Source organism: Schistocerca americana, chromosome 5 (assembly GCF_021461395.2).
Source record: "Schistocerca americana isolate TAMUIC-IGC-003095 chromosome 5, iqSchAmer2.1, whole genome shotgun sequence".
In the NCBI taxonomy this organism is placed as follows: Eukaryota; Metazoa; Arthropoda; class Insecta; order Orthoptera; family Acrididae; genus Schistocerca; species Schistocerca americana.
In genome coordinates this window covers 338,282,280-338,298,904 of record NC_060123.1, presented here as the reverse complement: position 1 = coordinate 338,298,904, position 16,625 = coordinate 338,282,280, and positions in this window count along the sequence as shown.

The following is a 16,625-nucleotide window of genomic DNA, read 5'->3' as shown; positions in this document are numbered from 1 at the left end:
TTTTTGAGTAATATAAGTAGCTTAACCGCTGATAACTTTTGTAGTATGACAGTATGTTTGACTGCCTCGAATAAATCTTAGTTAATGATATCCCTTTTTATTTCTCAAGACGACTGCATCAAAACCCACCAGCTAAATAACTTTATGTCAAGAAGTTTATTTTCAGCAGAGAAGCTCTATACCAGTGGGGGGAACAAGGAGTGAGATACTGGATGGTACAAATGTCGGTGAGACCAGATTGATCTCAACTTGAGACTTAGTACCAGCAAGTACTTCATCCACACCATTACTCTCAGTGCTACATACTCGTCAAGAAATTCTGTATTGACATCAGTATAGTCTACATGTAAAGTAAGTTCGCTAAATCAATGACCGACCAAGGGGTCAGCTTACGGGGCAAGACTCCGGTTCTCCGCGGTTTGCATAAAGCATTCGCCTCCTGGTACGGGGTTGTCGACTCTGGAGTTCTTGAGCTGGCGACTGGTAAGCGCTGCTCGTGCCCGGTAACTGTAAACTCTGTGCATGCTTCAGCGGCATCTACGTAGCGCGTCAGTGGAATGATGTGTGTCACAGGGAGTGGGGATCTAGACTTGACCACCTGGATCGTGAGGATGATAAAAAAAAAAAAAAAAAAAAAAAAAAACTCGCTCAAGTTGTGCTGCGCGCTGATGAAATTCTTGACTGTTGAGGTGGAACGGAACGGTCGTTAGCAGGCAATCTCTGGGTAACCAGCCGCATCTCAGATGTTTAAGACTTACCTAGCCACGCAGGGCTGTGTCTAGGTGGACTTTTATTTCCCTAGCTGCTCGTGGGGCCGAAATGGACGCCCCAGCAGAACGAGTGCGCCGCTGGTAGTTGCCAATACACTATCGCTCGAGAGGCTTCATGTGATGAACAGTCCAGATTCTGGAGTTGTTAAAAGTAGTTCACTGTTTAGTAAAAGAATGTATTTTTGATAGTTAAGAGAAGAGAGGGCACTTTTGAGAAGGATTCCTCTTTTTAAATTCATAAGGGCTTAGAGGGCATCACAGGGACATTACTATAAAATCCGTGAAGCGGTCGCACAATGGGACACTATTGGTCGAAACCCCTAATTCCGAGCGGAGCCTACAGCTAGCGAAATGCCTTGGAGAATGTACCACTGAAACTGAGTTCCATGCCATGTTGACTTACAGCAAAGGTATTGTGACATGCAGGGATCTGGTGGACATTTCCAGAGAAGAACTGAAATCTGAATGGGCCAAAGAAGGAATAACTGATTTACAGAATATCATGAAAAGAGTGGATGACGATCTTATCAAATCTGACCGATTTATACTAACTTTCAGCAGCACTAAACTTCCAGAGCATGTTATAGAAGGTTTACTCCGTCTCAACTTTATCTCCCCAACCAATGTAAAGTTCTACATGCCTGCGCTCTGAGCACAACACCTTAGGTCGTAAGGGAGAAGCCATTCGTGGCAAATGTGGTAAGGCTGCCCATGAGAGAGTTGGTTGTTCATCTCCTCTGAAATGTGTATATTGCTTTGTGGATCGTCCTGTCTAGAGAAAGTGTCTTCCTTGACGAAAGATAGATACAGGAGATTAAAACAACGAAGCGAATCTCGTATGTTGAGGTCGAAAATATCTACAAAGCCATGCAGTTCCTCGATGTTCGTTAAGCCGGCCGGAGTGGCCGTGCGGTTCTAGGCGCTGCAGTCTTGAACCGAGCGACCGCTACGGTCGCAGGTTCGAATCGTGCTCGGGAATGGATGTGTGTGATGTCGGTAGGTTAGTTAGGTTTAATTAGTTCTAAGTTCTAGGCGACTGATGACCTCAGAAGTTAAGTCGCATAGTGCTCAGAGCCATTTGAACCATGTTCGTTACCTCCTTTGCATCTGTTTCTAAACAGCCAGTTTAGAAGACCAGCGCTGCACCATAAAAGGAGGTTGCTAGTGTTAGCACTAGTACCTGCGTTTATCAATGCACTTGTGCTACTGCAGTTACTTTGAAGCCCATACCTCCTTGCAGAACTTCTGATAAGGCCGTGGTTGCCAACGTTGCAGTGCTCCCCTCCTCCTCCAAAGGTTCAGTCTGGACAACTGTTCAGTCCTGCCACTATCACCGCTGCGGTTGTTTCTCTGAAAGCTCCCCAGATAAATAAATTGAAGTGTAAGTCAAAGAATAATCCGCCAATGGACAGGGGAAGCAAGCGGTCAGATGATGTCAATATCCCTCTCTATGACACATCTCACGACTCACCTACAGTGCCAATAGACCTTGACGTCAACACATCTCGCCCCAACACTGAGCTTCCACCCACTACAGGGTCCCCTCTCTGACAGAAAGACAAGGTGAAAGGGCGACCCCAAAATAGATGCTTCCATATTACAGTAGAAAATTAACTGGCTCAGGATACACGTGGAGGAACTGAAACTGCTAGTCCCTTGTACTTGTGTTTGCAGGAAACATATTTTAAAGCATCTGATGCGCCTGTACTACGGGGCTGTACACTCTATCGCAAGGATGACCCGACTGGGGAAAGGGCCAAGGGATGGGTCGTTTTGTTTGTCGATAACATGCTCTCTCCCTAGCTACTGACATGTATGCAGCTGCAGTTGAAGTTGATGTGTGGCAGAGAATCACTATTTGCTCGCTATATTTACCTCCTTACGGTGCGACTGACCCTGTGGCTCTATCAGGTCTTGTAGACCCTCGACCATTTCTCCTACTGGGAAACTTCAATACCCATAATGTGTTGTGGAGCTGCCGGCCGCGGTGGTCTCGCGGTTCTAGGCGCGCAGTCCGGAACCGCGCGACTGCTACGGTCGCAGGTTCGAATCCTGCCTCGGGCATGGATGTGTGTGATGTCCTTAGGATAGTTAGGTTTAACTAGTTCTAAGTTCTAGGGGACTGATGACCTAAGATGTTAAGTCCCATAGTGCTCAGAGCCATTTGAACCATTTTTTTGTTGTGGAGCTCGACCCGTACTTGCCTTCGGAGTCGGATTTTGGAGAGCCTCATGACGTCTCACGAGTTGTGCATCCTCAACACAGGCACTTCCACTCATTTCTGTGCTGCTACTGGGTCATTCTCAGCCATCGACCTGCTCTCCAGCCCTTGTGGACACTGTTCAGTGGTAAGTCATTGACGACCTTCATTCCAGTAACTATTTCGCTTTCGCCTAGTGGATGGGGCATTCTATGAAAAGACAAAGTCACGATGGATGATCAGCAGAGCCAACTGGACGTGTTCATCCAGCTGGCTGCGTTTGATTGCTACGACAGCATCCAGGAGTAGGTGGACAACGTCACACGAATGAACCACCATGCCACTGACTTCTCCATCCCAAAGTCCTCTCGTCATCCTTGGAGGCCACCTGTCCCTTGGTGCAGTGATGTGTGCTGTTCATTCATCCAGGTCAGGCATGCACCCATGCGACAGTTTGTCGCTCAACGACGGAAAACGTCGCGGGCAAGTGTTCATGGACTCTATCAACCGTTCCACTTGTTCTACTAAATTAAGAAAAACCATCAGGAGTATTTCCAGTATAGGCAGTCGGTTTCCTATAGCAGCGTTGTTGAATTAGGGTTGCGTCTAAATGACACCTGGAGACATTGCACAGACAATGGTGGAGCAAAAAGTTCTCGATGGCGTTGAGCCACAGTCTTGCAATATTTTTTGAAAGAGTAAATCGCCATTTGACTGTGTATTGCCGTATTTATCTACTGTACTATCTAGATTTCGGCTTGTATGCCATTATCAAGTACAGTGCTAAAAATTATTAGACCATTAAGATGTCATACCTGCTGAGCAGCCGGCCGGGGTAGCCGACCGGTTCTAGGCGCTACAGTCTGGAACCACGCGACCGCTACGGTCGCAGATTCGAATCCTGCTCGGGCATGGATGTGTGTGATGTCCTTAGGTTAGTTAGGTTTAAGTAGTTCTAAGTTCTAGGAGACTGATGACCTCAGATGTTAAGTCCCATAGTGCTCAGAGCCATTTGAACCTGCTGAGCAGTTTAAAGCCGGTAAACACCGATATGACATTTTAGTAGTCTAAGACGTTTTACCATTGTACTTGATAACGGCATAAAAGCCGAAATCTAGATGGTACAAAGATAAATACGGCAATAAACAGTCGAATGGCGGTTTACTCTTTCAAAAATCAGTGGAGTATTTTGCTCTGACTACCGCCACTGCCATCCAGGAACAAACATTCCGTCGTTACCATGCCACCATGGAAAGAGGTGAGTGGGCTTCAGGTCAAACAAATCGAAGTCCTACCACCGCCCATTCTGCATGTGGGGGCCGAATTCCTCCCTGTCTGCTGCTCTTGTTAGTGCTCCCAGTTCCAGTACAGCATGCTGCAGAACTTTAAACCAGTGTCCAAGGAAGTTCTCTTACATTGTTTTTATGTTCTCAGGTTTGTTAGGTTTAATTAGTTCTAAATTCTAGGCGACTGATGACCTCAGAAGTTAAGTCGCATAGTGCTCAGAGCCATTTTTACATTGTTTTAATTCGATATGTCAGACAGGGCACTTTTCCACCACGGGATGGGAAGCAATTCTGGTACCTCTTCTCAAACCTGGAAAGGACAAATGTGTCCCATAGTTACCGGAGCGTTGTGTTAACGATCTGTGTAGGAAAGACCTTGGAGTGAATGATTAACAGTCATCTGGTCTGGACGTTAGAGACGAGGCACTCTCAGGGCTGATTCAGGAGATTTCGATTCACTGTCAACAACCTGACTCTGCTAGAGGCGGCTATGCAGCAGGCCTTCCTTCGTAAACAGCGTTATGTAGTATACTGCTTGATGTCAGTAAGGCGTACGACACTACCTGAAGACATCGTACTCCCCCAATGGGGCTTATGAGGCCATCACACCATCTTTATTCTGTGCTTTATATCAAAGCGCATTCTTCGGTCTCGAGTTGGAGACATGCCATCGAATAGTTTCGAGGTGTTCCTCAGGGCAGTGTTTTAAGCGTTATCCCTTTGCCATTGTCATGAACAATATCACGTCTACGGTAACGAGTCTCATACAGTGCTCCTTTTTTGTGGACGATTTTACAGTTTTCTCTTCCTCCTCCAGTATTGCAACAGCTACTCGCTAGTTACTACCTACAGTAAAGAGGCCGAAGGACTGGGATGCAAAGATTGGTTTTACGTTACCTGCAGAGAAGTGTGCGTGTGTGTTCATTTTAATCGTTTTCGTTGCATTTACATTTTACCTGAATTGCGTATGTGAAACACTATTCTCCTTTGTAAAGGCTCTGTGCGGTTTTTGGGCTTGATTTTTTACTCCAAACTGTCTTGGTTACCACACCTGAAGGACCTGAAGAAGAGGTGCCAGAAGGCACAGAACGTTTTGAAGCGTCTTAGCCACAGGTCTAGTGAGGGGGTTGGGGGTGGGAGGGAGGAGGAGGGCGGACCGGGCATGTCTGCTCCAGTTTTACAGGGCTTTCGTGCAATCACAGCTGGACTATGGGTGCCTAGTGTACAAGTCAGCGAGGCCTGCTTATCTGTATATCATGGACGCTGCACACCATGAGAGGATCAGGCTGGCCACAGGCGCTTGCAAGACCCTACCCAGTCTTTGTGTTGAGGTTGGGGAATTGCTACTTAACATCTGGCGGCAACTTGTCTTGGTGAGTCAGGAGTAACCATTCCTCGCTACTCCAACTTCCCCAGCACATCATACCATTGCTCTTTCGACTACGAAACACCTCTTTACCAATTTTCCATGAGAAACGAGGCAGTTTGGGATCTACGTGAAATGTGTTTCGGAGTGCTTCGATTTGGGACACATAAAGTACGTGCTTAAATCCAGGGTTTTAATCGACTGCCACCCAGATTACTGCAGAGGCCTCTAGAGCGTAGTTTTAGATTTAGTGCAATACAGGAGAGGATGCACTCCAGCTTCTGTTTTTAATACACTACATTTTAAATGAGCATCCCGACTATGCAGAAGCATTCACAGAAGGATCTCAACAGGGTGGGGGGGTGGGGGGGGGTGAGGAGGGACTCAATTGTTAATAGAATGAAGGCTTTCACGACCGGATGACATAGCAGCTGGTAAATCTTTCGGGATGTGAGGTCGTGGTCCAAGAAAAAGGAACAGAAGAGTTTCTTGGACCATGACGTCATCCCGAAAGGTTTACCAGTAGCTCCTCGATTGTTCGCTCTGCTGTTTTTCCGGATCGTGTCCTCACGATTCGGTTGGCTCTGGAGTTCACTGTATTCGATGCCAAGCTATCCGCTATCTTGACGGCCTCGAGCAGGCCTCTGGAGTTCACTGTATTCGATTCCAAGCTATGCTCTACGTTGAGGGCCTCCAGCAGATGAGATTAGCCATGCCTGCTAAATTCTTCGTCTGTTCCAACTCCCTGGGTGCCCTTCAGTTTCTGCAACGCTTGTTCCCAGCCGACGAAGTAGTCCATGATGTCCAGAACGCCTTCTTCCTCCTTAAAAGGCAGGGGAAGGAGGTTTCCTTCTGCTGGGTGCCAGGAATTAGTCGATGGAAAGACTAGTGGCTGTAAGTGACAAGCAACAAGCCTAAAATGCGGCCTTGGTGTACCTCCCTCCAGTCACGCAGATGGGACGAGATTCTCCTTACGACGTGTGGCTTCTTGTTCCGGCGAGAGGACACTTCGATGTGTCGTGCTTGTGATGTACAGATCACTAAGCGCCAGATTTTATTAGACTGTTTTGTTTTCAGACCAGAGGGCAGGGGCAGATTTGCCGACAGAACTTCCCTCTGTTTTACGTAACGTTGAAACGAATTTTGTGAGGAAATAATTGGTTGTTGTATTTCCATCATAAGTTGCATTAAGAAGTATCTTTTTTATTGACTGATAGTGGCTGGTTTCAAAGCATCCGTAGCGTTAGACATTACAGGTGAAAGCCTGCGCGCAAAACTTTCCCTACAAGCGGCACTATGGCCGACTCAACAATAGTAAACAGACCATATACCACAGATATTCTCCACTGTCGGTTTAGGTAACAAGTTAGAGTTACGTCAGCAAGGTCATTAACGATCACTGGCTAACTTCACACTGAAAGTATCGTTATTTAGTATACACGAAAGTACATATGAAGCTGAACTGCATGCCTCAGTAGGTAGTACTCCCATTTATACTCACAAGGAATTTTCTAGCAAATTCCAGTATTCCATAAATAAGTAAGTCCCAAAAACCTTCAGAAATTACAAGTCTTAAATGATAAACGATTGCTGTAGAGGGGAATCCAAACATACTAGCACGTCTGCAGACAGCGATTATAACTACACCAAAGCGTACGTACGCCAAGCTGCAATATTTTGCATTCCCCTATGACGACGTTTCTGCAAACCTATCAACTAATAAGAGTATCTAGGAAAACATTCGTTTCCACAAGCAACGATTGTGTAAACCTAGTAGAGGTCAGGTCGGTGCCATGTACAGTAGAGAGTCTTCAACCTTATTCCGCACTGTCACTTAGCAAAATACGGAGATTGGTCATAAACTATTAATTACAAAATCGAAATAGTAAAGATACGCAATTAATTTTATATTTGTTTACAGGTTATTCTCTGTCGTCCTGGGTGCACATTTAAATCCCTATATCACAGTACCGTAGTACATTGCCAGTGAGGCAAAAAAATGGCGCAGTCCATTGACCGAACGGAGTATCATGCCGTAATTAGGTTTCTGTATTTGCAGGGGAACAGCTCTGCAACGGTACATCACATGACTCAGTGGTTAGGTGACGTAGAAGCTTCCAGCGTGATCAAACAAGTCTTAATGACGAAGAACGAGGTTGCAGAGCAACCTCCCTGTGAAGATACCGGGAATTGAAATGGAAATGGAAGCCCTGGTGATCGAAGCTTAATTTTTCCGAGGCCATAATTAAAACTTTGTGATAATTCTTCACACATATATACGGAAAATCCTACAGATATGCACTGAGCGTGGTGGCGCAGTGGTTAGCATAATGGACAAGCATTCGATTATTTCCTATGGGGATATCTAAAGGCACTTGTGTATGAGATTCCAGTTGATACGAAGATGGAATTAGTTGCCAGAATTGTATCTGCCCGCCATGTGATTCGAAATACACCAAGGTATTTGTCAGGGTGCGTAAGAATCTTGTTCACCGATGTCATGCTCACAATGAGGCTGATGGCAGTCAGTTTCAGCACATTTTGTAAAATACAGTACAAATGGTACGTTCATTGTGTCAGTGATGGTATTTGCAGTTAACAAATGCAAATAAAAAAGAAATAGTAATGTAATTTTATTCCTATTACCTCCTTAAGCTGGCTTCTCGGACCCCAGGTTCCCTACTTCAAATTGTTCAGTGGAGCGTTCTTTATGTCACGTTAATTTCTTGCACCCTCTTATGAAAACATCTTGTGAAGGTGGAGTGAAAGGATCATTACTGTTCACTACATGCGCTCATATACAGGGTGGTCCATTGATAGTGACCGGGCCAAATATCTCACGAAATAACTAACGAACGAAAAAACTACAAAGAACGAAACTCGTCTAGCTTGAAGGGGGAAACGAGATGGCGCTATGCTTGGCCCGCTAGATGGCGCTGCCATAGGTCAAACGGATATCAACTGCGTTTTCTTAAATACGCACCTCCATTTTTATTACATATTATTTAGTACGTACAGAAATATGAATGTTTTAGTTGGACCACTTTTTTCGCTTTGTGATAGATGGCGCTGTAATTGTCACAAACGTGTAAGTACGTGGTATCACGCAACATTCCGCCAGTGCGGACGGTATTTGCTTCGTGATAGATTACCCGTGTTAAAATGGACCGTTTACCAACTGTGGAAAAGGTCGATATCGTGTTGATGTATGGCTATTGTGATCAAAATGCCCAACGGGCGTGTGCTATGTATGCTGCTCGGTATCCTAGACGACATCAACCGAGTGTCCGGACCGTTCGCCGGATAGTTACGTTATATAAGGAAAGAGGAAGTGTTCGGTCACATGTGGAACGTCAACCACAAACTGCAACAAATGATGATTCCCAAGTAGGTGTTTTAACTACTGTCGCGGCTAATCCGCACATCAGTAGCAGACAAATTGCACGAGCATCGGGAATCTCAAAAACGTCGGTGTTGAGAACGCTACATCAACATCGATTGCACCCGTACCATATTTCTATAGACCAGGAATTGCATGGCGACGACTTTGAACTTCGTGTACAGTTCTGCCACTGGGCACAAGAGAAATTACGCGCCGATGACAGATTTTTTGCACGCGTTCTATTTAGCGACGAAGCGTCATTCACCAACAGCGGTAACGTAAACTGGCATAATATGCACTATTGGGTAACGGAAAATCCTCGATGGCTGCGACAAGTGGAACATCAGCGACCCTGGCGGGTTAATGTATGGTGCGGCATTATGGGAGGAAGGATAATTGGCCCCCATTTTATCGATGGCAATCTAAATGGTACAATGTATGCTGATTTCCTACGTAATGTTATACCGATGTTACTACAAGATGTTTCACTGCATGACAGAATGGCGATGTACGTCCAACATGATGGTTTCCGGCACATAACTCGCGTGCGGTTGAAGCGGTATTGAATAGCATATTTCATGACAGGTGGATTGGTCGTCGAAGCACCATACCATGGCCCGCACGTTCACCGGATCTGACGTCCCCTGATTTCTTTCTGTGGGGAAAGTTGAAGGATATTTGCTATCGTGATACACCGACAATGCCTGGCAGCATGCGTCAGCGCATTGTCAACGCATGTGCGAACAGTACGGAAGGCGAGCTGCTCGCTGTTGAGAGGAATGTCGTTACACGTATTGCCAAATGCATTGAGGTTGACGGACATCATTTTGATCATTTATTGCATTAATGTGGTATTTACAGGTAATCACGCTGTAGCAGCATGCTTTCTCAGAAATGATAAGTTCACAAAGGTACATGTAGCACATTGGAACAACCGAATTAAAATGTTCGTACGTATTTTTTTCCCTTTATTGTTATTTTTAAACCTGTTTACAGGCAGGCCAGCAGCAGCATACTACGCCACTCTTTGGCCATGGAGAAACACAAAAGAGACAAATGAAGACAATTAGAGAAAAACATGGTGGACATATAAACGGAGACAAACACTTTTTAAAATACATGGAGCCGTTCACGGGCGTAGAGTCCAAGAGAAAATTTGTTCAGACACTTGGGCACATACATATACGAAAATTGTCACTCGCGAACGTAGATGCACAAAACGAATAACACTGAACCACTTAAGCACAAATGACGGCACACACAGAAACACGAGGCGTTGATCTCCGGCGCGCGAATGTTCACTGAGCGTGTACGAGTCCGGGGACTGCCAAGAGAGGAGGAGGGGGGGGGTGGGAGAGGGAGAGGGGAGAGCAGAGATGCCATGGGCAGGGGAGATAGGGGGAAGGGAGGAAGGGGGAGGGGAAGCCCAGGGGAAGAGGGGTGGAGGAAGGGGGATTGGGGAAAAGTAGAGAGAAGGGAGGGAGGGTGCCTAAAGGAAAAGACACAGGAAGTGGGGGGGGGGAGGATCAGAGTTGATAGGAGGGGTAGATGGAGGGGAGGAGGACATCATCAGGGAGGGGGAGCTGGCGGAAACCACCTTGGGAGAGGGTAAGGAGGGTGGAGAGATGGAGACCGGGTGGGACGTGGGAATACAGGCACGGCAGCGGGCGGGGGTGGGAGAGGATGGGCGACACAAGCGGGTGAGGAGGATCGAGTTTACGGGAGGTGTGCAGAATCTGTATCCTTTCAAGGAAAAGGAGGAGAGGGGGGAACAGAATGAGATCGTACAGGATCTGCGTGGGGAAGGGGAGACGGATGCAATAGGCGAGGCGAAGAGCATGGCATTCAAGGATTTGAAGGGATTTATAAAAGGTAGGGGGAGCGGAGATCCAGGCCGGATGGGCATAACAAAAGATAGGGCGGATGAGGGATTTATAGGTGTGGAGTATGGTGGAGGGGTCCAGACCCCACGTACGGCCGGAAAGGAGCTTGAGGAGACGGAGTTGGGAACGTGCCTTGGCTTGGATTGTCCGGAGATGGGGGGTCCAAGCGAAGCAATGGTCGAGGGTGACGCCAAGGTACTTAAGGGTGGGGGTGAGGGCGATAGGACGGCCATAGATGGTGAGATAGAAATCAAGGAGGCGGAAGGAAGGGGTAATTTTGCCTACAATGATCGCCTGGGTTTTGGAGGGATTGACCTTGAGCAACCACCAAGCGGTGAACTGGTCAAGATGGGACTGGAGAAGGTGTTGGGAGCGCTGCAGGGTGGGGGCAAGGGCAAGGAAGGCAGTGTCATCAGCAAACTGGAGAAGGTGGACGGGGCGTGACGGCGGCGGCATGTCCGCCGTATACAAAAGGTACAGAAGGGGGGAGAGGACGGAGCCTTGGGGCACACCGGCGGAGGGAAAAAAGGTGTAGGAATCTGTGGTGACGTAGTAAGGACGGTGGGAGAGAAAGGAGCCGATCAGACAGACGTAGTTAATGGGAAGGGCGAAGGTTTGGAGGTTGAAGAGGAGATCGGAATGCCATACGCGGTCATAAGCACGTTCGAGGTCCAGGGAGTGGAAGATTGCGGAGCGACGGGAATTAAGCTGTTCGGAAAGGAGATGAGTGAGGTGAAGGAGAAGGTCGTCGGAAGAGAAGGATGGCCGAAAGCCACACTGGGTAATGGGGAGGAGGCGATGCTGGCAGAGATGCTGGTGGATGCGTCGGGTGAGGATAGATTCCAGGACCTTGCTGAAGACCAAGGTAAGGCTGATGGGACGGTAGGAGGAGACGGCAGACGGCGGTTTACCATGTTTAAGGAACATCAGGATATGTGAGGTTTTCCACAGGTTGGGGTAGTAACCAGTGGACAGGACTACATTGTAGAGCCTGGCCAGGGTGGAGAGGAAAGAGACAGGAGCTTCACGAAGGTGACGGTAGGTGACACGATCATGACCAGGAGCGGTGTTGCGTTTTGTGCAGAGTGTAGCAATGAGATCCTGTGAAGTGATAGGGGCATTGAGTTCCATGTGTGCAATGTTGTCCAAGTACTGGAAACCAGGTGCGAGGGGAGGGACAGAGGTGTCAGTTCAATCGCGGACATCCGGGAAGAGGGAGTAATCGAACTGGGGATCTTCGGGGATGGAAAAGACATCGGAGAGGTAAGAGGCAATGTGATTGGCCTTACTAAGGGTGTCAGGGAAGGGGTGATCATCATGGAGAAGAGGATAGTAGGGAGATGGTTTAGTTCCGGTAAGGCGACGGAAGGCTGACCAGAACTTGGACGAGTTTATAGGTAGGGTAGCATTTAAACGGGTGCATGTCTGTCCTGTCGCCAGTCCCGGCGTTTCTTAGCCGCTTTTATATGTACCTTCGTTCTGTATTTTAATTTAAAAAACCTACCTGTTACCAACTGTTCGTCTGAAATTGTGCGCCATATGTCTGTGACTATTACAGCGCCATCTGTTACAAAGCGAAAAAAGTGGTCGAACAAAATCATTCATATTCCTTTACGTACTACACGAATATGTAATAAAAATGGGGGTTCCTATTTTTAAAAAAAAGGCAGTTGATATCCGTTTGACCTATGGCAGCGCCATCTAGCGGGCCAAGCATAGCGCCATCTGGCTTCCCCCCTTGAAGTTAGACAAGTTTCTTTCTTTGTAGTTTTTTCGTTTGACGCTTATTTCGTGAGATATTTGGCCCGATCACCATCAATGGACCACCCTGAATATATGTTTATACACATACATGATCTGGGAGGTTGCGTCATAAGCGCTGTCAGAATTACAGACAGGCTTAAGCAGACTTAGAGTTCATTGGCGCCTGGTAAATAGGCAGGGGACCGACATGGAAAGTTTTAATGCTAGTAAATAGACGAAAACATCCTATATCGATCAGTCAGCGGAAAAAGTCACAAATGTAAAACATCTAGGTACACCTGTCCAGAATCAGTTAATGTAAAACGACTACAGAAATGTATCTGTGAGGAGGACAAAAGAAGATTTCCCAGTTCATTAAAAGAATTCTAAGATGGTGTAATTCTCACACGAAGGAGCTTGTTTATAAAATATCTGTTTCAACTAAGATTTGACCATAGCTTCACGGTCTGAAATACCCACCAAGTTCCATAAATGGACACGATTTAGAGAAGAGCTTCGCATTTCAGTTTTGTTTTCGTTTCCTCAGCGTGAGAATATGACAGAGGTGCTCATCGAACTAAAGAGAGAGACACTAGGGGGAAGATGTATTTAGCAGGAATAGTCTTATACCGAAGGATCGATCTGTTGTACTTGCTAAAAACACTCAAAAACCTAGATCGCGTATAAAACATTTGTCATAAGTAAAATATATGTCCAGCTTATGTATACAGATGTGCTACTGTGTAATGTGCTTTTGTGTTTTAACGAGCATCTGTAAGCGATTTATATATGAACATGGCCATTTGCACAACGTGTTTTATGTTTTTAAATACTTTACTTTTGACAAACTTTCGATAATTCGCTAATTTTTATCTACCAGACAACTTGGCGTGAGGTCCAAAGTAAAATTAACAAGTTTCACATCAAAAAGATTTTAAGACCTGAAGATGAAAGCAAAGTCTGTCGAAACCGGTTGTCTTAAATCAAGAAATATTTTAGTAATATTGGTATTCTGCAATGTGGTGTTCTACCATCAGCTGTGGATGTGATTGCTCCATGATGTGGCGCTAAACAGCGTTTCCACAACCTACTATGTGAACGGAACCCAGTTCCTGTTTGACGTCACCAGGTGAAACGAGATATATCATTTTTTTGGATATATGTAGTGTCTGTCTTCCGGACATGTCCAAACGAACAGACACCATTCTTGACTCCGCAGCCATACATATACGTACATATGCGGAAAAACAGACACCATGCACGTGTATAAATATATATGGCTTGATTGTCATAAGATCATTTAAGTGCGCATGCTCTCTCTTTACTAAATTCTGGAGGAATCCAGCGTGATGTGGCGAGCAACGATTGTGGTGGACAGGCACCACTATGTACGTAGTGTGCCACAAGAAGCGAATTTGGGTTGGACAAAAAGTGTGCTCTGTTAGCCGAAGTGGAAAATCTGGGTTCGAGTCTTGGTCCAACACAAGTTTTCACTTGTCGCCATTGAATTCATATCCATGCCCAGTTGCAGCCTATGTCAGAATTTGTTTCATTTCATCATGTATATATACTCCCAGCTCAGCCGTTACAAGCACACCATCAGCACCTGTTGCAGTCTCCATGACAGTCATAAGTCGAATGTGACTCCTAGCAGCAACAACATCATTAAGCAGCGCTATCAACTAGGCGTCATCACTGGCCTCCTAGCCGTCAGCTAGCTTTGATGGTGCCAGATTTCGAACTGGATCCGCTGAAGCGACAACACCCATTGGATGCCTTTGGCTGACAACTTCAGCCAGCCTATGAGAGTCCTGTGGGCTACTCAGGACGTCTGCATATTCCAACCTTGGGCTGCATGCAGTGTACTGTTACATCGCTATCTAACCAAGCTTACTGAGGAGCTGACACATGCTTACATCAGCAAGGACGCTGTCCCCACCAGCCGCCACTCTCCTGCCTCGGCGCAGCTCACTCGCTGCCTGCTAGCTACCTCCAGTTCCTGGGTTAGAGTGATCGAATAATAAAAAACGTTGTTGCTGAGTAAGCGTTCCTGACTCTGTGCCTGTTGTGGTACTGGAGATCGCTTCCCATAACTCTCCACAGATGTCACTTTGGAGTCTAAAGTTTCCATTTTGCAACATTGATGTCAGCATAGTGGTCATAGCACAACAAGACCACCACTCGGAATTCCGAGAGCCTATGTTTCTAATCGCGACAATAAATGTATTTTTAATAAGTAATTTTGAGTATGAGGCCACATTATAAAACATCAAAGTATCTAAGCTGCTGACGTTTCGACCGACTTTGCAGTGGTTCTCTTGAGAAAGTTAGACTGTTGTAAATTCGGTCGAAACGTCGGCAGATTAGTTGCTTTAGTGTTTTATGACATGGCCTAAAAACCGAAACTATTTTATTCAAGATGACACTCACCGTGGAAATATACTTACTTAAGATATATATTACAGGGTGGTTATAATTAGAGTTTCGCTGCTTGAGCCAGTGTAGACAGAAAACTATTTACTGTATGTGTTTCCTATTCTATAGAAACGATGTTTGAATGGGGGCGCTGTAGGATTTGCGTTGTTGGTAGTGTTAGTGTCATGACTTGCCGTTAGGTGCCGGTGCTGGTACGGCGATGTAGGGTTGAAACAAAAGCATCACTGTGCATTACACTGCACACAGTCGATTTGGGTCTGGAACATGTGAGTAGGGCTTTACTCATAAAACTGTTTATTCTTCTTTTTTTTTTTTTTTTACACGGCAACAAGAATAGTGTCGCTGATCTTCGCGAATTTCGGCGCATTAAAGGAATAAGGAGAGGTCCTTTTTCCACACCAGGGTTGAAGAACGTGATCCGGAAGTTCGACTTATCTGGAGTTTTGGGAATTGTTCATGGGAAAGTCCGATGTACAATTGCGCCACAAATTATTGAAAAAGTTACTCATGACGTGACAGAGTGCTATACGCTAAGCCCGATCTTCAAGTGGTACACACACTGTGTCATGACAGTTGAAAATTTCACGGTCCTTCGTTCGAAAAGTGCTGCGAACAATTGCGACATACTATCCATACAAACTTCGCATTACTCACCAACTTTTGCCGCCTGTCGCAAATGTTCGAATAGACTTTGTTAGGGTTGACGTTTATGACATGTGGCCTTCGAACATTTTGTCGAGTGATGTAGCACATTTTAAGCTCATTGGGATAATGAACACTTACAACTCTCATATTAGAGGATCGTCATCACTAACGGACGTTCATGAAGTTCCTCTGCTAGTGAACGTGTCACTGTGTGGTGTGGCTTCACAGCACAGTCTAGTTTTCGTTGATGGACTCGAACCCCAAGGACCAAGGACACGCAACCTGACTGTCACCCGTTACTGTAATCTGCTTCGCCAATATGCGATCCCTGCTCTACTGTGCTTTAGCAGTGGCAGAGACGCTTTGGACCCGTTTAGTTTCATCTACGAAGGAGCTCTACCTCACATTGTTCTTGAAGTCATTCGGTTACTCCGTAATACATTTGGAGAAAACCGAATCATTGGCCAACCGTTTCAAACTGCGTGACCGCCAAGTTCACCAGATTTGAACAAGACGCATTTCTGGCTGTAGGTACGCCGAAGGGTAAGGTTTATGAACGGGACATTAACACACGTTGGAAGTTGAAATCAAGCTTAGCGAGGGAGGTAGCCAACATCCCTCTTGAGATATTTCCGCCAACAGTAGAGAAATCTCTGCTGCGGTTCCAGGCTGTCGTGAATGCAAATGATAGTCACATTGAGGAACGTTTATGATCTGGGACGTAAACATGATACGCAATTAAGACCTTTTACCTTCTCATGTGAAAATTAAAACGTGTTTCTTACGTTGGTTTGTTCATTATTTCCCTTCCGCAATGCCCTTACAAATGTTTCCACAGGGTTTCATTGCCCTACGACCAGTCGTTTTTCATGGGTGCCCTCTGAGGTAGCGAAATTTTAACTACCGTGTGTATG